Source organism: Ochotona princeps, chromosome 22 (genome assembly GCF_030435755.1).
Source record: "Ochotona princeps isolate mOchPri1 chromosome 22, mOchPri1.hap1, whole genome shotgun sequence".
NCBI lineage: Eukaryota > Metazoa > Chordata > Mammalia > Lagomorpha > Ochotonidae > Ochotona > Ochotona princeps.
In genome coordinates this window covers 13,542,385-13,565,376 of record NC_080853.1, presented here as the reverse complement: position 1 = coordinate 13,565,376, position 22,992 = coordinate 13,542,385, and the positions used below count along the sequence as shown (strand labels likewise).

At 50.3% G+C, this 22,992-nt stretch overlaps 1 pseudogene; it reads left to right on the top strand.

The window, feature by feature from the left end:
- The first annotated feature begins 12,720 nt into the window (after positions 1-12,720).
- Positions 12,721-13,141, top strand: LOC101536423 (tubulin-specific chaperone A-like; annotated as a pseudogene).
- The last annotated feature ends 9,851 nt before the right edge of the window (positions 13,142-22,992 follow it).

The window sequence follows — 22,992 nt, the reverse complement described above, 5'->3', positions numbered from 1 at the left end:
ACTCAGTTAATTTAACCCCCTTAGGAAGGAACTGTTAGAACCCCTACTTTCACAGATAAGACATGAAGATGTGAGCCATTTACTCAAAGTCACATAATTAGTAAGTGGCAGAGCTGGGATGCACACCAGGCCATCTGATTCCAAAGCCCATGCCCTTAATCACCACACACAGCGGGTCCAGCCTCCTTCCTACCACCTGCTTCCACCCTTAACCCACTCACCCTCTACCCCAGCCATGCCAAGCCTACAAACACAAGGCTCCTTGCCACACGGATCTCTCTGGCACACACCCCACCCTCCCTGTGCAGCACATATCTCCCTATGGGGTCTGTTTTATTGCATGTTTACCAAACATTTGTTAAGCACAGGTTATGGCCTGAGGTTTTGTGCTAAGCATTTTACGTGCATTCTCTCACTCAGCACACACAGCAACCTTATCAAGGTTCTGTCGTCATTAGCCTTGTTTCACAGATGAGTAAACTGAGGCACAGAGCAGTTAGGTCACTCACTCCAGGTCACAAAGAGGCAGCGCTTGGAACAGACTCAGCTCTGAATCCCTTAGACTGCGTTCTGCTGAGTTTGGGCTTCTACGACTGAAAGGAGAGCCTCAGAAAGAGGAAAAGGAGAAGATTGGGAGGAAGAGGAGCAGCATGAAAACAAAACTTGGAGTCGACTGGCAATAATGAATCTGGAATGTGGGTGAGGTGGGTGGTGGGGATGTAGGTCAGCCTTAGCCAACTCTTTGCCTCCATTTTATTATGCACATTTTGGAATCATGGAAAAATTCAAGGCACTGTGCCATGAGCTCCCACAAGCCCATCACCTAGACCTGAGGATTAGCACTCCATCACCCTTGCATTACCACCCATCTTGTAATCTTCCCAGCCCCTCAGACACTTAAAATGATGCACATCTTAGAGGTTTTGCAAATCTGAAGGGGTCAAAGGTGAGTTATCTTGGGAAAACCAATGCAGGTGTCCCAGAGAGCCTGTGACACTCCTGCACACACACATACACAAACACACACACAGGGAGCAAGGGACAAAGGAGGAAGTCCCAGGGTTTGGAAGAGGGCCAGGAGCTCCCTCAGTTGGTCAGTGGGCCAGTTCCTTCCCATCTTCCATCCCACAGCAGGAGACAGGCCCATCAGCTCTGTCCAGGCCACCAGGAGCCCTTGGGGCTGAGGCCAGGCTGGGGGTGGGGCACTTCCCTAATTGGCCTGCTTGTCCTTCACCCAGCGGAGGAAGCAGCTGCTAGTTTCAGCCTCTGATGACGGGAAACGCATGGAGGGCTCCTTGGGCAGTAATTACTACTTTGAGAAGGAAGGGGTGGTGGAATAAAAGCTGAGGAGAAACAGTTCCAACTCAAATCATGTGCTCATGGGGGATGGGAGACCGTTTCAAGGAAAAGACATTTTGAAAAGCCTTCAATCAATCTGACAAGCAATTATCTGCTTAGCTGCTGGTACAAATCCCTGTGAGGACCAGAGCCCCTCCCAGGAAAGCAGGGACCTGGGATTGACACTCAGAGGGCCAACCCCCTGGGAGCCAGAAGGGTGAAACCTAGAGATTGGGATGTGGCCCAAGTAGCCTCCACTCTGAGGATGTCCTGGGGAGAAGGGGCTGCCTGCCCCTCTCCTCCACTTTCACACTCACATGCTTGCACACACAACACACACACTCCACCCAGTGTGAACCCATGCATTGCTCCATGGGTTGGAGAACAGGCCTGCTTCAGAATCCCTGCTTCCCCAGGTAACCCGAGCAACCTCACGCATCATCATCCATTCAACAAATATTTTTCCTGAAAAGAAAATGCATCAAAGTACCAATGATCAAAGAGAGAGACACCCATGAACCTTCTGAACACAGGAGCGGAAGGAAGCGTGAGTGCTTGCTTTGTGGCCTCGAAGCCCCCAGCACTGAGGCTTGGAATGAGACTTGCTAGGAACAGCAGGAGGGAAGAACGCAGATCTGAGCCTGGCCAGGCAGGCCCTGGACCCCAGCAGCTCCAGGAAGCCAGGCTGGGGACTCTTGGGTCTTCTGGCTGCCCCTACACCCCTCCCCTGGTCTGCAACTAGCTCTTCCTTAGAGAATTCTGGAACTGTGATGCAGTTCTGTACCAGCCCCGCAGTCCTGAACAGTACCCAAGGATAAGCCTGCAGAAGCACAGAGAGAGGGGCCTGAGCAGCTGATCCCCTGGATCACGGGCCTATACAAGAGTCTGCTTGGTGATCCTGTGTGTGTGTCTCTCCCACAACCCTCACCAGCACATTCCCACATTACACACTGGCACAGGTTGGGCTGAAAATTACAGATGCTCCAGCGTCCCATGGGGGCGCCTGCCTATGTACCAGCAGACTCTTGAGTTCCTCCTCGCACACACCCGCATGCAGCACACAGAAGTCAGCCCTCACACTCATGCGTGCCCACCTACCGCAAACCTGGAGTCCCGGCATGCAAGCAACACACTTATTTATTCTCCTCCTGCCCTCTCTACCACACTTGTTCTCCCATACATCGCGTCACACACATCACACTACACACACATATGGCACACCACACATAGACCACACATGCTACATACATAATACATGCTACACATATACCACACACAAACACACATAGGAAGGGAAAACATGGGAAGAAAGAATCCTCGGGCCTGGCAAAGGGCCAAAAAAGGAAATAAATGACCACTGAAGGGACCTGCCCCAGACAAGTGGTTGTAAAAAGCCTTCCGTGGACAGGACCAAATAGAAAACTCCAGGAGACTGAGTGAGGCTGGAGATGCAAAAGGCCACAGCACAGCAGCAGGGGCTGTGAGCAGCTGGGCATGAGCATGTAGCTGAGCCCCGGTGCCTCAGGGGACGTGCAGTGGGCAGCCTGGTGCAGTTAGGATAGCCCCACAAGCTCCTCCCCAAGGAAACACCAGCAACATGCAGGGTCTGAGCATGCACGCAGATACGGGCACTTGGCCTAGTGACGAAGACACACAATCCTACAGTGAAGTGCTTGGGAGCAGGCTCAGCTCCACACTCACTCCAGGTTCCTTTCCTATAGATCCTGGAGGTGGCAGTGATGGCTGAAGTAACTGGGTCCTGACGCCAGTGTGTGAGACCCAGCCTGAGATTCCGGCTTTCAGTTTCAGTCTCTCTTGGGGAGTGAAGCACAAGATGGGAGATTCTCTCTCCTCCTCCTCTTCCTCTCTCCCTCCCTTTCAAATTAAAAAATAAAACCAGGACATCTGTGTGTGGGATAGTAGGTAAAGCCACCACCAGCAACACCAGTATCCCACATGGGTGCCAATTTGAATCCCGGCTGCTCCACTTACGAGCCAGCTAGCTGTCAATGCACCTGAGAATATGGTAGAGAACGGCACGAGTTGTTGGGCGCCTGCGCCCTCATGGGAGACCCAAAAAAAGCTCTGGGTTTCTGGCCTTGGTCTGGCACAGCCTCTGCTGTTGTAGCGTTCGGGATAGTAAACCAGCAGATGGAAGATCTCACCCTGGTTCTCCTTCCCTCTTTGTCACTCTGCCTTTCCAACAAATGAATCAAAGTTCACATGCACGCAGGCTCTCTGCTGTTGGGGCTGTATGAGGCAGACTTGGGTGAAGTGACTTGCTAGGGTCATAGCTGTTAAAGCAGAAGGGCCAGGACTTCAATCAAGTCTTTCTAGTTCTAAGATCTACATATTTAACCTCTTAGATGTCAGCAAGTAAATGAAAATGCTCTGCATGAGCAAAATGCTCGGTCAATTCGAGTTCTTCTCACTCCTCCTAGCGTCTCTTAGCATCTGAAAAAGGCCACATGAGCAAAGCTGAGTGCTCTGATGGGGAAACAGAGAAGAAGTAACAAAAAATCAGTACCCTGCATTTTGTGTTTGGACCCTGAGTGCAAACAAACTACCACACCCCCTGTCCAGCCAGCTGGGCCCCACATGCAGTGCCTAGGGCACCAGCATTGAGTTCATCCAGCTCTGTCTCCTGCGGCTGGAGTCTGCTGGCCAGCCATTCAGTCTCTGCACAGAATCGAGCAGGGAAGCCAACACTGACCCTGGCAGGCCCGGTCTGACATTGCAGCCCTGGGAGCCAAGATCCTGCTTGCGTCCAGAGTCTGCGGAGTGCACACACTCCGCCCACATGCAAGGGCCCTCGCAGCATCCACCCCGCTCATGGCTGCTGCTCCCCACACCCTGAGACACACACAGGGCACGCTATCTCCCAAGGCCATCAGCAGGCAGAGGAGAGGAATGTGTGTGTAGATGGAGCAAAATGATCCTATTGCCTAGCGCAGGAGGGAGGTGGCTGTTTGCTCTCCCAGGACATTGCATTTTGCCCTGTATTTGGCAAGACATATCTGATGCACGGGCGGCCGAGCACGTTGCTCACCATATCCCCGCTTGGCCACACCTTGTGTTTTATGACCAGAACAACTCGAGCCCAAGATCGGCCCCAAGTTAAACCCAACCCCCACATCCTGATTATACTGCACAAGAACAGAAACTCTCCCAATTGCAACACAGCCGGACCTAACATGAGCCATCCATCTGCCCCGCCATTCATAGGGCCATGTCACCAGCATTTACAGACACCTGTCTGTGCCTGCCCCTGTCCTGGGCACTGGACTTACAAGGGCAAATAAGAGGAGGTCCCTTTTCTTCAGGACTCAAGGTCCAGAGGTAGAGGCTGGAAAGGAGATGCTAAAAGAAGAGGGGACATGGGAGAGTAGGAACTTGGACAAGACACACAACTATGGCCAGAGTCCAACCCTGACTCCTCCCAACAGCATGGCCTTGGGCAGTTACCTGTCCGCAGCAGCCTCAGTCTCTCCCTCCCAGCACCAGCCTCTCTCTGCTGGTTCTAGAGGCAAGCACTTGGCACAGTGGACCTAGCACACTGAGACTCTGAGTATCAGCTGCTGTCACTATCACCTTCTGGAAAATGGGTGTACCAACACCCAGCCTATCCACCTTTACCACAAGGTGGTAGCACAGAAGTGATATGGTAACGCCATTTTGCAAGTGGTAGAGGGTTCGTAGTATCAACCCACTTACTCAGCAAGCGTGCCTTGAAAGTCTGCCAGGGCCGGTGTTCAATCAAGGGAGGAAGAAATGAGGGAAATGTAGCCACAGAATTCAGCCTTGGGGAAGCAGGACCAACCTATAAAGAGACCAGTTACAAGCCTGGGTGATAGGAAGGACTATAAAAGCTGTCACAGAGAACAGAGTAGGTCATGAACACTGACCAGAGGGGTCAGGGAAGGCTTCTTAGAGGAAGAAGAGCTGGCACTGGTGCGGCAAGAATGAAGACACAGAGAGGCGTCCCCTTTATAGTCTGAGCAAGGGGCCAGCACTGTGTTGTAGTGAGTTAAGCCTCCAGCTGTGATGCCAACATTCCATATGGACACCAGTTCAAATCTGGTCTCTTCATCTCCAATCCAGCTCCAAGCAAATGTGTCTGGGAAAGCAACAAAAGATGATCCAAATACATGGGCCCTTGTCACCCATGGGGGAGACACAGCGGAAATCCCTAGCTCCTGGCTTTGGCTCAGCTTAGTCCTGGCCATTGTGGCCATATAGGGAGAGACCCAGCAGATGGAAGATCTCTGTCTCCCTCTGTCTAATTTCTCTTATGTTGTAACTCTGCTTTTCAAATAAATAAATATTTTCAAAATAAATTTTAAAATATAGCCTGAGCAAGGAGCTCGGAGTCTAGTAAGAGAAGCTCCTTGCCTTAGGGGACATGAAAGGGGTGGACACAGGCATGTTTTGCCTGTTCCTGTCACGTGCACACATAAGTGTTTTCATGGCTGTGAAGATGGAAATCCGAGAAGCCCAGAGGTGGCTGGAGTCAAGATCAGCCTGAGAACAGGAGGAGAGGTCATGCAAGGGCAGAGGCTGTGTGAGAACAAGCAAGGAGACGGGGCTGTGCCAGGACAGCCTGCTGGGGCCAGGAACAGAGAACACGGGTGCTGCTGCCTGGTTTCCTGGCTGCCCCTCAACCCACAATGACACCTTCCACAGGCTCGGCTGGGGAGCCACAACTGGACGCTCATAGCACTCCCTTGTCAGACACTCCAGGAATGCTCATCTGGGGCTGGGTTCTGGACTGGGTCAGAGATGGGTAATCACCACGTGACCCCTTTCACCTGCAGTAGCTCCCATGCACCCCTGCCTGCCAGCTCTTGTCCCTACCCTTTTCTAAATAGGTCCTATTCACTCAATGTAGCCTCCAAACTTAGCCCACTCACTCCCAACCACATCCCCTCCCCAGCCCAGCAAGTCACTGCTCAACACTGCAGTCACCTGGGTCCCAGCTGTCACTAGCACTTCATGGAAGTCATAGGGGGAACCACTGGCTGACATGCAGCCCGGGAAGCCACATGCACAGCCTCATTCATCAGGATCCAGCTTGAGCACCTATGGTCTGCTGTGATCCTCTGTGATTCTTTATTTCAACTTTGAGGCAGCCCAAGGTTTTTGTTTGTTTGGTTGGTTGGTTGGTTTGGTTTTTTTTCTAATCATTACAATCTGGAAGAGGACAGAATCCACTTGCCTTTCACAAGCATGCAGGGAAGGCGTTCTTCTACTTTGGAGCAGGAATCCCCCACCATTATATATATATCAAACAATCAGTTCACACAATACATACAGCGTATGAGTTTACAAGTCATCAAAGCAAATGTGAGTTTAAAACAAAAAGATGCAACAATTTATTTAGTGGCAAACAAAACAACACTAATACCTAATGCTGGTAGAGTTACCCAGAAATCACTAAATGGGCAAACTATGCTGGAGGCAAAGTAAATTAGAACAGCCTTTATGGAAAGTAAATTGGAAAATATGTATCACAAACCACAAAAATGTTCCTGCCCAGAGACCCACTGATTCTGCTTCTGGGAATGTATGCAAAGGAAATGAGACGAAGACCAAGAAACACTTGGTGGAAAAAGAAGAGTGTTCGTGGATGCATTATTTTAAGCAAGGGAAACCTGAAAGGAAAATTCAACAATACCTGGCTTCAATTTGATGAAAGAACAAGTTGCCATTAACATGATCATTGGCAAGGTTGGTCCAGCAGGCAAAGGCACTTTAGACTGCATTCACCTTTCAAGTTTATTGTACACAGCAGTTTGTACAAACCATGCATTAACATAAAAGTCACTGTACTTGCAATGCCAGGCGGGCAGTCTTATGGGGAAGGTCTTTTCTCTAGTTTTCTGAACTTTCAGCTGGGTTATAGATAGGTTTTACAGCTTCTTTTAACTGGAGCTAACAAATGATCAGGCTTCACAAAAGGACTACAAACAGCACTTAATTAGACAGCACAGCTTTCACAAACCCTCAGCCTGTCTGGGCCACATTTCCGTCTTCCTTAAGATCATCTCCCCCATAAACGTAGTGTGGGAAATAGACAGACCTGGGAAGGATTTTTTTTAAGCCTTTAAATCAAGTGCTGTAAGGAGGAGTGGGCTTGTCAAAATACTACCTAATGGTTGTTGAACACTTAATACCTATCCATTAAGTCCGTTCCTCCTGATAACCCCATAGAGTGGATATTAGCATGCCTGTTTTCCGGATGGAAAAACTGAGGCTCCAATAAGATAGAAACTTGTCCAAGAACAACACAGGTGGTAAGGAGTGGAGCCAGGTTTCAAGTCACATCTCTCCAACCCCACAGTCTGTGATCTGTTGTTATTGTGTTTCTCAACCCAGGGGAGTCGTTTTCCTCAAATGGGTACATCTGAAGCTGTGCTTGTGGGGCATCCCAGGTAGATGGTCAGCCGCCTGGGAGGCCCTTCTGCCTTGGAAGGCAACAGGCAGGACTCGGGGCTGATGGCCTTTGAAGGAAGACTGGCACAGCCCAAGAAAGCATCCTCTGTCCCCAGAAGGTACCTCAATGACCACAAAAACAGCCTCCAGAGAAGAAACAAGGGCTGGGGGAGCCCTGGATTGGCTCCCAGTGATGTCACAGCCCAGCCCAGAATGCCTGTAAAAAGGCCTCCTCCAGGTAACTTTATGGGGGCCTCGATGTCTGTGTGCTCCCTCACTGTAGTCAGGCCAACATGATGGCTCCTGTCGGCCGACACCCTGCCCACCCCCCACCCGTCCCAGCCTCCCTGCCCTGGGCCTCTTCAGGCCTGTAATTACCCACAGTGCCCAACTTTACAGGCTCCAGAGAGAGGGGACTGGCGGCAAGAGGAAGTTCCTTGAAAGGGACCTCAGGCAATCCCATGGGGCCTGCACCCTTCAACCTCCCTCCAAACAGGCCCCACAGGCTCACACTCCCAAAGCCAACCATGCTCCCTGGAGAGGCTTAGAATAAAAACTCACTGCTCCCTGCAATCCAGGGTCTGCCACACCTCTCAGAACACCCCAACCCACTCCACCCCACCAGCCAGACACAATGCCCCCTCCCTGCCCTGACAGCTCACACATGTGCTATACCCTCACTGGCCTCTGAGCCTCCTCAAATCCTAGTCTCCTGGCTGTAACGCTTGTCCATCCTCCTCCCTCTGTTCTTCTTTAGCTGGCTGACTATCCACTTCCTTCCCTGAGGTCTCAACCCAGACCTCACTGGGGGATGAGACCCCTCTCCTGACCCACAGAGGCCTACAGGTTTTCCCTGCACAACAGTCATTTGGGTCTCTCTACAAGCAGATTCTACAATGAAGAATCAAGGGCAGGGAGTTAATTTAGGAGGGTGTCCCAGGAGCCAGAATCAGGAAAGGCAGCAGACAGCAGTCCATCAGCACAGGTCAGGCTCCATCCCACCCCCTACTGTGGACAGCTGCAGCTCAGACTGCAGGGAGCTATGGTGTTGAGTCATTTGAGCCTGGGGAAGGAGCTGGGGTCTGGGTCTACCATGTCCAGCAGTTGCTAGCTCAAGGCTACACCTGAAGGCTACCCATATCTGAGCCTGCCCCGGACAGAGGTACAGCAGGCTTGGGCAGCAAGATAAAGTTCCCCAGGTGGTTGGGACGCACTGCAAGGTGAAGTTCCAGGGCATACAATCAGGACACTGAAGTCTACCATGAGCCAGGGCCCACTAACCTGCCCTAGGTTCTCTCCTGCCTGCTGGTGCCTCCACCATCCCACCAGCTTCCTGTTGCTTATAGTGCTTTCCAGGGCCTAGCACAGTCCCTCGCACAGGGGCGCATTGGTGAATCAAAAATACATCCTTTCACTGGAGGAAAATCCCCAAACCCATCAGCTGAGGCTCAGCATCATGTCAGATGTCCTATCTCCCAGATGTTGAACCCAACGATCCAAGAGGCAGAGCAAAGAGAAAGCAGGAGCACATGCCATTCTTTGAAGTGCGGGCCTGAGGCTCCCAGGATCACACGTGTCCCCTGAGAGGACCACAGACAAGGACAGCAGGAAGCAGAGCCAAAGGCCTGGATTCAACTCCTGGCTACTCCTGGTCTTGGGCAGGTTGCTCCACCTCTCTCTGTGCTTTAGTTGTCTCAGCCACCCTAAGCTTGTAAGGTATACACAGTTATTACCATTATTATAAAGTTCAAATGAAGCAAGTTAAGACGCCTGGTCACCATTAAAATAATTCTTACCTCCTTAGCACACAAAGAGCTGCCTGGATCCAAAAGTGATTTTATAGAGAAGCCAGGTAAGCCCTTGGCCTAGACCATGAGAGTTGCATGGATCAGGCTCCTGCTCAACACCAGGCACCATACCAAGGAGAGTAGACAGATCTGCCAGCCCTCCTGCTGCAGGCCTGCCTTCCATAACACTGAAACCCATGGCAGCTTCAACATCCTCAGTGATAGAAAGCTCAGTGCATCACAGCAGACCCCACAGATTTCCAGGCCACTCTAAATGGCTGGTACCACCTCACAGCAACCCCTCTGAGATACCAGGGAATGACCTTTGCCCCATCAGCTTTCTCCTCTGTCAGAGAATGCTTTTCACTGCCAACACACCTCCCTCCTTACTGACTCCACCATAAACATGGTTCGGAGGTCTTCTGTCTTATTCTCTCTCCTAGATGGACTCCAAAGAGTCGGAATTAAATGAGAGCCACTACCATCACCACCTCCGCCCCCAGGAAGTGACCTAACCAGCACAAAACACAGTGTGTCTTCCTCCCCTGCCTGGGACACTTTGCTTCTGTCTACAGTCTGGGGCTGCATTAGCATTTTGGCAGCTCTGGGCACACCAGGTGACCCTAGGTAAGCCACTTGGCTTCTTTGGGTCTCCCTGGCTGCCTGTGAAGTAAGCCTTATAAAGCCTCAAAGAAGATCAAATGGAATGATATATAAAAAGCACCTAACACAGTATTGGATACCTATTAGGTAGTATTAAGAGCCAGCCCGATCCACTGAATTTTTTCCATCTTCATTCCTTCTGAGCAAAAGCAGCAACTGAATCTGTGATAAACACTAAGATCAAACCAAAGGAGAGCCACTGGGAATATCCCCAAGACCTCCATCAAGAGTGAATGCAACCACCATCACACTCTACAGCAATGCTCTGCACCTAGCTCCTTCCTGCCACCCTCCCACAGTCCCAGATGTGGATGCTGACAGATGTGTTGACAGCTCTGTCAAACTGTTCTTCTCTGTCTCCAGACTCATGCTGAGCAACGGGTCCAAGAATCTAAGCTGAAATTTCCCATCCATGGTTGCCCAAACACCAGGAAGATTGCTTGTTTGGTAGGACTCTGTTCTTAACTCTCCACTTAGCAGAGCCGTAACAATCACAAAACTTAGTCGTCATTGAACACACACCTTGTATTGGAATCTCCTCTAGAAGCTCACAGGGTCCTCCCAACAGCATCAAGTAAGGGAAGTGAAAATCACAGGATTGTATGTCTTACCCAAGATGCCATGGACACTCAGCAATAAAGTCAGAACTTGAACCCAGGTTTCTAAAGCATCACACCTCTTTCCTCCTCTCCCTGGAAAATGTTGAAGTGTTTTTCCAACACTAAAAGATGAGCAAGAAACATACTTGCTCATCCAGTTCATATCTGCTCACTGGCCTGCCTGACCCCAGACAGCTGCCATATCAGAAACCATTTACAACAGTTTTAAAGCATAGTTGTTCATGCTCCCTTGAGATAGCAACTGATGCTCCTTCCCCTATAACCAGATGGACTTTGACCAAGAAAATGCAGAAGTGATGCCATGTGATTTCCTAGGCTATAGCTAGCATGCCATGTGCCTTCTGCTTCATTTAGTGGAACAGTTGCGCTTAAAATCCTGAGTTGCCATAAAAAAATTCAACTGTCCTACACCCTTTACCTCGAGACCACACAGCATCAGAAGCACATGCCGCCCAGCCTAGTGCCGGCACCAAGTGTGGGAGTTCAGAAGCATTTTGGAAGTGGATCCTATTCCTCTGTATCCCTTCCTAACTCACACCAAGAGGGATGTGGCTTGACACAGCAAACTGGGTGTGGTTTGTTCTGCAGCACTGAGTAGATCATCAGGTCCCGTCTGATGACAACTCGTTTCTCAAGTCTCTGAACTTGGTGGTGGACTTGCATGCTGCACCATGGGAACCATGTGACGGCTCCTATGTGGCCCAGGTTGCTAACGAAGAGGACAGACTTGCTAGACACCTAGACTCGAGCATCCTGAGGATTTTGACAGCCCTTCCCTTCATTCCTCTGAGATCAATGCATTGCTTCATGGTGCCTGGCTCAGTGCCAGGACAGGACACAGTGACAAGCAAAGCAGACTCAGGGCCTTCCCTCAGGGGCTCGCAGCCCAGGAGGTGAGACAGACATTGAAAAAGTGCTTTTCAGTGACACACAGAGATACATAGCCTTAGGGGAATCTCACTGCAACTGGTGAAAGAACAGGACAGACCTGTGAAGGTGACCAGTGAGGCAGTGTCCGATCAACATGGGAGAGGCAGGGACAGAGGACTGAGGATCTGGATGACAAACCCCAGGTGGGAGAGCACATGGGGCTTTCAGGAGCATAGCCGGTGGTTGGCATAACCAGCAGGTGCAAACGTCCTGAGGCTGAGTGTGAGGACAGGCTAGGCAGGCTACAGCGGCTGAACGGCAGCAGGACCCAGCCTGACCACAGGACCACTAACCACTCTGTTCACGTCTCCCTCCTGTTCCTTCACCACCTTCCTTGACCATTCATTTGGTTTCTTTTTCCTCTGATCACTGCCGTGACACAAGCCTTCCCATCCCTCCTCATAAAACACGAGTCTTTCTCAGTCATGCTCTTACAGTAACCCCAAAACATTAGGCTGAAGTACGGGGAACAGTTGATCTCAGCAAACAGCAACTGCAATGGTCCAGGCTTAAGCATCACCCCTTGCAGAAAGTCTTCCATAATATCCCAATCCACAAAGCAAGTCTTATTTCCTGAGGTTTGCTATTTCAAAATCTTTTTCCAAATATGAAACTATATCATCGCCTCCACTAAAATCTGGGTCTATTACACAGCGCACTCCACCCTGTACTCCAGCTGCACCTCTAGAATCCTTGGCATCCCACCTCCTGGCCTGAGACTGGCTTCCTGGGGTCCTCACCCCTCTCACCTCCTCAGACTTTTTCACATAACCCAGAAGATCCCCGAGGAGGATGGCAGATTATGGAGATGACGACTCAGAATGCAAGAGGTTTGAGGGGAGGTGCACCAGAACTATATGTGTAGGAACTAAGCCTGTCCTTTGACCCCAAGCCCAAGACTTTCATAGAAAAACAAAGAAGCAAAAAAGGCTTCAGGGAACCATGGCTGACCTCGTGTGAGGCAGATCGAAGTCAAGACCTGAGTGGTGAAGCGATTGGTCAAAGAAAAAGTGAGGTATGAGGAAGAAGCAAAATAGCAAGAAGAAAAGATTGAAAAAAGTGAAAGCTGAAGTTGGTGACAATTATGCCATTAAAAATCAGGCTGAGATCCTGCAGGAGCCACGTGTGATGACCCCTGACTGCCAGCGCAGGCTGGAGGCCACCTACACTGACCTGCAGCAGATGCTGGAAAGTGAAAAAGACTCAGAAGAAGCTGAAGAGTATAAAGAAGCATGCGTGGTCCTGGACTCGGTGAAGCTGGAAGCCTCGCACTGGCCTGGACAGGGTGCTCTCTCCATTAAGTCCTGGGGTCCATGCAATAATTCATTACTTCTGACCACTGCTCTATGCCCAAGTAGTCTGAGAATATGACTCTTTTTTCGCAGTCACGTATATTTTTCTTTGCCTAATTTAATGCATCAAATAAATGAATTCACCTAAAAAAAAAGGCTTCAAGCCTTGCTTCTCCAACCAACTGGTCAGATCCCGATACAGTCAACAAAACTGAGGCTATCAGCCCACAAGGGACGTGCACCAGCTTTTGCCTTAAGGTTGAAGTTAAGGTTAGAGCCCCAAACATCCACGTGCTCCGTCTGCCCCACCACTGCTGCAGAACAGAGTCCACAGTGCCCAGCTGGCCCTGTCTAGGCCCGAGGCCAAACTCTGCTCACATGCAGTGCTGTTTGCTCAATGGAGGGCCTATGGCTGTCTGATCCCATGTGGAGCACTGGGGCGTGAGTGGCCAGACAAAGACACAGGATTGGGGGTGGGTGGGGGTGGTTCTTTCATCTGCCCTGCGTCACTGGCTCCAGGGATTCTGAGAACTCGAGTGAAAGTGTGCCACCTCTGGGACCTCAGCCATCTCGGGTCACAGACTGGGCACATTGTGCCCTGGGACAACCCTGCACCCTCCCAGACCTGAGAATCCTGGGCTTCTGGCACTCTTGATTGCCCCTGGCTCTGGCCTACTGCCCCAGGGAAGAATAGCTCTGCACTTTGGAAGATCCTAGTGGTCTGGTCACATCTGACCATTGCAGGTGGGCGATAGGGATATGTGAGCATGCACAACGTGCGTGTGTGTGTGTGTGTGTGTGTGTGTGTGTGTGCATGCATGCGCACCAGAAACAGACACAAAGAGTAACTCAGGTATCTTCTATACCAGCTGACATTCTCTGTCACTTCTTCTGTGTCCAAGACAAGAGAGGTCCTAGGGAGGAGCTCTGAGCCTACAGAGGGAGCTGAGACCCAGGCAAAACCTCCTGAGCATCTACCATGCTGCATGCCGCTTACTTCGTGTGCCTCATAACGTCCCTGCCATCAGCCCCCATCCAGGGGAGAAGCACCCTTATCAGAGCTGGGCCACAGAAAGGGCCTCAAGCATGCTTACCTTAAGTTCCATGAGAAGCAGGCACCAACCCAGTGATCGGCACAGAAGTGATAGGGCCCCAATAATCTTTGTTCAGTGAATAATCACATGAATGAATGAATGAATGGACAGAAGCAGGATCAGAGTACAGATCTACCTGCTGCAAAGGTGGAAGTGCCCCCATCTTTGCAGATGTGTAAATAGTGCACAAGAGAAAGCCAATACAAACCAGTGCGGAAGACCAGGCTACAGTGCCAGACACTGCAGCAGGGGCAGGCGTGGCCCAAAGGGCAGAGAATGCTTGGCTGAGGTTTTGATGCTTGAGGAGTTCTCCAGGCTGGTTGATCAATTTTCTAAATATTTAGTACACACCCATTGTACGCCTGGCCCTGTTGTAGGAGTTTAGAAGGACACAAGATTTTCACCCTCAGGGAACTAACATGTAAGAGCACCTGGGGGAGGGCGCATTCCAAGCATGGGAAGAGCCCAGGGAGGAACATCAAGAGCATGGGGGTTCTTTGGGTGTGTGAGCATAGCAGGTTGGGGAGGGGTCACCAGTGAATTAGGAAGCAGACCCTGGAGAAGCAGGCCAGATCCAGAGAGGTGAGAGCCTGAGTCAGGCACCTGGGAAGGATTTCAGGTTTGGATATGACGGGGAAGGGGGAAGAAAGGAGCCGAAGCTCAACTCCATAATCTAGTCTCTTCAACTGTATCAGACATTTACTTTCATGTATTTGCTTATATTTGAGTTTTTTTGCTCCTCTTTTAAGCCATATACACAATCATATAAAATTCAGAGCTCCAGGCACAATTTTTCAGAACAATTTAAGAGGAAAGAAACTACTTTGGCTCGCTATTCTTCTTCTCATATCTTAATATTGGTTTTGGGTATTGAAAAAATATTTATTTCCACATTTAAAACCAGAATCTTTATGTCAGATATCCAGGCTCTAGCACAAGTATTTAAGTCGCTTATAAAATATGTGACACACTTTAATTTCTTTAAATCAATCAATCAATCACTCATGATGCATTTGGCAGGCAAAAGATAGAAAATAGGCTTTTATTTTATTAGGAGGCTGATGTTGTCAAGATTTCAAATGGGAGGTTGCCTGACCCAGGTTTCTGCAGAAGACTGGGGAAAAGTTTAAGTCTACCACTCTAGAGATGGATTTGGATGCAGCTCTGTGGGGGAGGGGGCCAGGGGTCTTAGGGTCCAGAGGGAACCAGCTGGGGCCTAGGGATGTGGTGGCACACAGGCTGCTAGGACTTCCGCAGTAAGCAAGAGACGAGATGAAAGCTGACCTCCACTGGGCCAAAGGGGTCTGCCTGGCCAGGTGTACAAGGAGGTTCCAAGGATGCAGTAACAAGAAGGGAGTGGAAGTGAAGAAAGGAAAGGGGGTTGGGAATGGTGATTAATGCAAACATAGGTGGGAGCAAGGTGAGAACCGGGGTCTGCAGAGACAGTGGAGCAGGCAGAGGCCAGACAAGCAGGATTCCCAGCACATCCTAGTGCACAGCAGCCGCTGGGGAAATATCGAGGAAGAAAGCATTCAGACTGATAGCCTTCGTGCTTCAATAGTCACTTTGTAAGTTGGATCCCGCTTCTGTGTGCAGAAAACAGCTTTGCTAAAGGTTTTTACTCATTCGTCTTCTCACTATGTGGATAGGGAGGCTAAGGCTCTGGGAGGTGAAGCAGGGCTTGAACCCTAACACGTGAGTACTTGGTGTCAGGATTTTGTGAATACAGACTGCTGCTTGCCCTACCCCTGCCTCCACAGAAACATATTTAAAATTCAAATGTATGGTTGTCGATATAAGGACAATACAATCCAGAATGGAGTTGTTCTTTTCTTCTGATTTTAGAAGAACTGAAACATTCCCATGGTACCCTAAGAGAAGCAGGAGGCCCACCACATGTGATGGTGAGGTGGGCCCTGACACTTCCGGAAGGGTGGACATGATCACTGGACCTAGGGAGGAGGCCGGTCCCCTTCGTGCCTAGCACAGGAGCAGCACCTGAGGACCGCCCGTGTGCCCTGGCACAGGCAGTGCCCTTCTTGAGGTATTTCCACCTCTTCAGCAGGATAGACAGGAAAAGACTCAGAGCAGGCCAAGTTTGTGCACACAGAGAAACGGCAGGAAAACACAGCCTCTCCTCCCCAGGCCTGATGAGAGCAGAGGCAGGCAGTACAGGAGCTAAGGCTGCTCTCTGCCCCCACTCCCACGATCCACATCTGCTTCCCGTGAGAAGGGCCCCACAGGCGACCCTCAAAGTGCCTCTTTGCTCTCCCGCCCCCTCACACAGGGGCTTCTGCCAAGCTGGGAGACTCCCCCTCACCTCAGCCTCCCCAGGCCACCCAGAAAACCACTCTTTCTGTTGGTTCACGACCCACCCACCCCCCCCCACACACACTGTTGTTAGTTGTTGTAAGTGAGCCCCTGTTGTTAGTTCTCAGAAAGAAAGCATGGATCACTGTGAAGCTGCACTGAAAGCTAAGCTCAGCTAGCAGGTACAAGGATTGCCCCACTAGGGAGCAATAGGGGGTCAAGAGGCTTGGTCAAGGTGGCACAGAAAGGAGCGGCTGTGTCAGCATTCAATCCCTGCCTATAGGCAGAACCCAGGCTGCAAACACAAAGCGAATCCTGCTGCCTCTCAAGGTCCCTTTAGCCTCCCAGATCGAGTCCCCAAAGCCTCCCTATTGCTCTGGGATGAAGCCCAAACCCTCAATCCTGACTCTTCAGGACTGTCCTAACCTGGCATTTACCAAACCCCATCCTGGCCCTGCACAACCACACACCACAATCGTACTCATACACTCCTAAATGTATACAATATACACTCCCATAGACACATTCTCACACTCACACATACACACAGTCACACACCCTTATACATAAGCTCATACATACACTTGCACACACTCATAGACTCACACATATGTATTCACTCACACACATGCACACACTTGCGCATACACATTCAAGCTCACACATTCATACACTCAGATACCCCCAAATATATATGCTAACTCTATCACACACACACACACACACACACACACACAATATCCCATCTCAAGTCATCTGCGTCCCCTTACACAAGTTGTCTCTGTGCCCATTACGCTGGAAACTGGAGTCACAGGCCCCTCCACAGGCCGAGCCAGGAGTGAGAGAAAGCAAGGCCTCCCATTTTCCCGTGATTCCACTTCTTTCCCTCAGCCCCTGGACCTCCTCACTCCCTCTCCTGCTCCATCTTTTGCAGCAGGAGACCCCTCCTCCACTCCCACCCCCTCCTCCTTTGGATCTGGGACCCTTCCCAGGGAGCCTGGTAATGACAGCCTCCAAACCTGCCAAACAGGTCCAGGGACCAGGCCCAGCCCTGCCTCAGAGGCAAGTAAGGAGGTGGGGCCAACCCCAGCTGTGGGCTTCTTGAAAACACCAATTATCTCCACAGGCTGCTGGCTGGTCCAGCTCGGGCCTCCGGGATAGTGGCGGGGGTCACTGGGCAGGGTGCCCCAGGGGACAGAGGCCCTGCTGTGATCCAGGAGGGCCCCTCCCCTCTCCTGGAAGCTGACAGGTCTGAAGAATTCTGCCAATTCTACCTCCTTGGCTCTAGTTGGATTATGCACAGAAGCAACCTTCTGGTGTAAAGGAGAAAAGTCTCAAGAGATGCAGGAGTGAGAGGGAGAGCCTAGTGTAGTAGCCTGGTGGCTAACTTCCTTGCCTTGAATGTGCCAGGATCCCCTATTGGTGCCCGTTCATATTCCAGCTACTCTACTTCCCTTCCAGCTGCTTACTTGTGGCCTGGAAAGCAGTAGAGGATGGCCCAAAGCCTTAAGGAGGAAGCTCCTGGCTCTTGGCTTCAGATCAGCTCAGCTCTGGGCTGTTGCAGCTGCTTGTAGAGTGAACCAGCGGATGGAAGATCTTTCTCTCTGTTTCTCCTCTCTGCAAATCCGACTGTCCAATAAAAATAAATGGATCTTAGGGGGAAAAAGGAACTGAGAGGGAATAAGCCTTTCTTTTCTAATGGAAAGAAACTTTGCCCACCCACAAAAGTCCATCTTGGAGGCAGGGACTCACAACTCAGATTAACCAACCCAATTTTCCTATGCTCCTTAGTGAGAGCGCATTTATGGAGAGGGTGGGCAGCCTGAGGAGGGAGGCTGTTTGGAAATGCGGAGTGAGTGAGTTTGTAGTCTGAATAGGAGTATCTAACCCATACTAATGGCCAGGGATCCAACACTCATTCCTCTTCTTAACCGTGTGGCCACAGGCCAGTTAGTTAACCCCTCTGTGTCCTAGTTTTCTCTCTGGTAAATGGATCAATGAAGTGACACTTGCCTGCTGGTGGTGTTAGGAGGACCAAACATGTAAACCTAAAGCACTTAGCAGCGTGACTGAGGTGTGTGCTCTCTTCAGTCTTGCTAGCATTCCTGTGACTAGTATTTTCATGACTGTTATGGCTTAGCTCTGTGACTGGCCCTGTGAGTGCACATCCTGATATCATCATATGTGTTATGTGACCAGGCAAGGACCCTACCATAAGCAGGTACACCTGCCAGGATGAGTGGCAGCTCTAAGCTGCGGTCTTACAGTGCCAGGAGGCAGGAGTGACTGCCAAGCCCTGGATGCGGAGGGAGGGGCATTGGCCAAGGGGCACCACGTGCATTTCTTTTTCAGCTTCCATGGTCACACCACCCAGTGACCACTATGATGTCATTTGCCTCTCCCAGATCACTTGCATAATTGGCTCATCTCAAGGTCATTAATGTTAGTCATATCTGCAAAATCCTTTTGTGCCACACTAAGGCGGTTCCTTCACAGGTTCTGGAAATCAGGCCTTGGACATCATGGGAGAACTTCATGCTGTCTCCAGCCCATAGTGAGGAGGCATGGTTCAAATGTGTTGATTCATGCTGGGAAACATCAGTCCTGGCATCAGGGCAAGAAAGATGTCAAAGGTCACAGTCCCCACAGACAAGAACACCCTGGCTCAGGACCCCAGGTCCCACATCTCCTGGGTCCAAAAGAGCAGCCAGGCCTTGCCACTGGCCCACTGGGTGCCTCTCTGAAAAGGACACTCTCTATCCATACCTCCAAACTTCCTCATCAGTACAGGCTCTGAGGACCCACTCAGCAGCAAGTGAGGTTCCCATGACAGAAATGGACATGCAGTGAGGGCTCTGCAGGTGCCCAGCATGCCCACCCCACTATCTGACAGCCTGATTCAAACCACAGAGAACAGCTGTGGGTATGGCAGGGAAGGCTACTGGCACCAGGAACTTTGGGAGAGGTGTGTGTGTATGTGTGTGTGTGTGTGTGTGTGTGTACCCGAGTGCAAGAAGGAGCATAAATGTATGAGCAGATAATAGAATCAGAGTACCAGACAGCACTTCCCAGCATGGAGAGCCCAGCCCCAGGCTGTCTCCTACAGTCCAGAGCTTCTTGTCCAAGTTCCCCTGAGGCCAAAGCCAGCACCCACAGGCCCCTGCGCTGCTGGCAACTGACTGCAGTGGGGCCACCCCAAATAAAATGTTCCTTTGAAGTTTCTGGATGTCCACATCTTCTGTGGAAGTATGTGCTGTGGCTGTCCAACAAAGTACATTCTTGGTAATGGCAAAGCAGCCCTGGAACGCATCCAGCTGCTAACACATAGCTGGCTAGAAACAGCACAAAATCCAGGTTCAAGCCACATCATAGGGTGCGCTGGGTCAAGGCTAGACCCCAGCTCCATTTAAAAAGAGAAAAGTGTCATCCTGCCAACGTTCAGATTGCAAATATTTTCAAGGCACAATGTAGCAAGCAAGTGGCCACAAGGCTCCAGATGGAAATCACGGTTGTGTCAGACCAGATAAGCAGTGTGCACAAGCTCTCAGATCCCACTGCCCCAGGCAGGCCAGGGGCCTTGGCCTCTTCAGCCCTTAAGTGGAGAGTGAAAAAGATGTGTGTGGTGTGTGAGCACCACAGTGTGGGAAATATGTTGGGAGGGAGGGTCTGCATGTGGATAAAATCATGACAGTTGTGATGTAATAGGTAAAGCCAACATCTGTGATGCTGGCATCCCACATAGGCTCCAATTCCAGTCCTACTCTCCACTTCTAATCCTACCCTGTGCTAATTCACCTAATTCATCTGGCAGAAGATGGCCCACATACTTGAGCTCCTGCCACATATGTGGGAGACCCAGATGCAGATCCAGTCTCCCGGCTGTGACCTGGCCCAGCCCTGGCTGTTGCAGCCATTTAGGAATAATGAACCAATGGAAGGAAGATCTCTTTCTCTGTGTCTCACTTCCTCTCTGCAACTCTGCCTTTTAAATAAACAATTTTTTAAATAAATAAAATCATGATGGTTTTGCAGGGGGAAAGAATCTCAGGGCCTCTGACTCCTTGTTTTTCTATTTATATTGCCATTTCCTTAATTTTTTAAAACTAGATTATATAGCTGTCCTAAAAGGCTTAGTACACTTGTAAGCTTAGAAATCATCATTTTTCTAAACATAAAGACAAGGAAGAAAAAACATAGCCAAACGTGTATGTAAAAGTGGCACCCCAGGAACGCAGTCAACAATCATCTGATAGTTTTAATACCATTGAGTAAAACTGACAGCGGCCAGCCCATGGCTGACAGGGACCCCACAGGCCTGATTGACAGTCACTGCTTAAGCCACAGAGAAAGTCAGTAGCATCTTAAACCTAAACACACATGCACACATATACACACAAATACATCAATACACACAGAGCTGCACACACATGCACACACACACACACATACACACAAGCTCCACAAACAACCCTATCCTACCTTTGATGCATGCTTTTCATGCCCAGCAGGCCCTTGTCACGGCACTGACAGATCTGGCTTCCTTCATCCACTCTACCCCTGACCAGCTCGCTACCCTGGGAAGGGTCACTTTTACTTTCTGAACCTTGATTTTCCCACCCACAAAATGAAGCCGAGATCAAAAAGATGATGCATGCACATGCCCAATGTCTGCCCGACAAGTTTATAAAGAGAAGGCCTCAGCCTGTCCCCAGTGCCTGGCCTCAAGCCAGGCAGGAGCCTGTCATCAGAGGCATCCTGTCTGCCCAGAGAGCAGAGTCCACCGGTCTTATCAGGCCAGTCCTGCTCTGCCTCCATGGAGGACTGGCCTCTGGCCTCTGGCCTCTAACCACCTGGATCTGACTAGTCATGGACATGTGCCACGTGAGCCGTTGGCCCCAAGGCCCAGTGGGTTTTCATTGCCTGCCTAGGAGGGAAGTATAATATCCCCATTAAGCAAGTGGGAAAACTATGTCCAAGACACTATGGAATTCCTCTTCCTGCATCTGCTTCTATTTCAATTACGTCATTCAGGTGACTTCTCAGTGAGAGACTGAAAAGGAGTGAGTATAGGGTGAGGCTTGGGGAAACAGAAAGTGGCAGTAGCCAAGCCTGTCATGACCCTGCCATGAGGAAGAAGAGGGGCAGTGCCTGGTTCAGTGCTCTGCCTTTGCTAGCTGATTGCCTCAATAACTTTGCAACAGTAGAATCTTCGTTTCCACTTCACACTGGACCCTGCAAAGGATGTGCAGAGTTGAGAGGGCCCTCAAAGCACAGTCCCGAGCAGATGAAAATATGGGAAGCAGGCATCTCCAAACCCAGGAGAAGTGGGATTAACCATGAGGGAGAGGGAGGAGCTTTGGGGCAACCTTCCTGCCTATGCACAGAATCACCAGTTTAACAAGTACAAGTTGACATGGAGACAAGGGAAAAGAGACATGAAAATTCAGTTCCCTTAATAATAAAATGGACATGGTGACTGGCTGTACAGGACCATTATCCCAAAATCTCATTCTGTTCATTCATTCACTTCACCAATGTATCTCTAGGTCCCATCTGAAGCAGGTAAAGTTGGGAAGACTCAGGAGAAATAAAATGACAGAAAAGAATGGAACACCCAGTGTGCCTGAGATACACATGGTAGCCAAGAGATAGATGTTGAAATAACTGATACATAGACCATCATCTACATGTTCCAGGATGGCCATGGGGAGAAAGACACACGTAGTGCTAAGGGAGCATGTGATGGGGGCCAGGCTGGGCTGGCAGGAAGACAGGAGTTCTCAGCCCCACCGCAGAGCCAGAAGAGGCCCTGGGAGAATGCGGCAGGCAGCTCTGCTGTGGACACAGGCCCAGCAGCGAGCGATTCATCGGCCCTGCTGATTTCAACAGGCACTCTGCCAGCAGCTGCCTGGCTGTGCCCTGGTCCCACAGACAGAGGGAGGAGCTGGCACAAGGCAGGAAAGGGCAAAAAAGCAATAAAAAGTTTAATTAAAGGGAGACAGCTTTTGGAAGGAGGGAAGTCGGCTTGCCTTACTGACCAGCTATTGGATGCCCAGTACATCCCCTGCACCTGTCAGACCAGTGTCCCAAACTGCAGTGGAGGGAATCAAGATGCAGGGAGGCTAACCAACTCCCAAGGTCACACACAATACTTCCTAACTCTCAGAACAGACTCTTGCCTCCAATCATCCCCTCTCTGACCTCAGAGATCTGCCCAGGTCATTGATAATCCACCAGATAAATTTCTCTACAGCCTCAGAACCAGCAACACTTGTGCTACTCCTAAGGAATGAGCTTGCTTTTCCTTGAGAAACACCATGAACCTTAAGGCTGATCCTTTTTCCCTCCTCCCACTGGCCACTAGGAGGCCCAGAGTCTACTACTCTTGACACATGTCAATACCAACTGAATGTCATAATATTACTTCTGGTCCCATCTTACTCATCTACTTTGTTTTCATTTTCTGCATCCTGTCTTGTTTGGGTTTGTGTTTTGGTTTAGTTTTTTACTAACATATTAAGGGTTG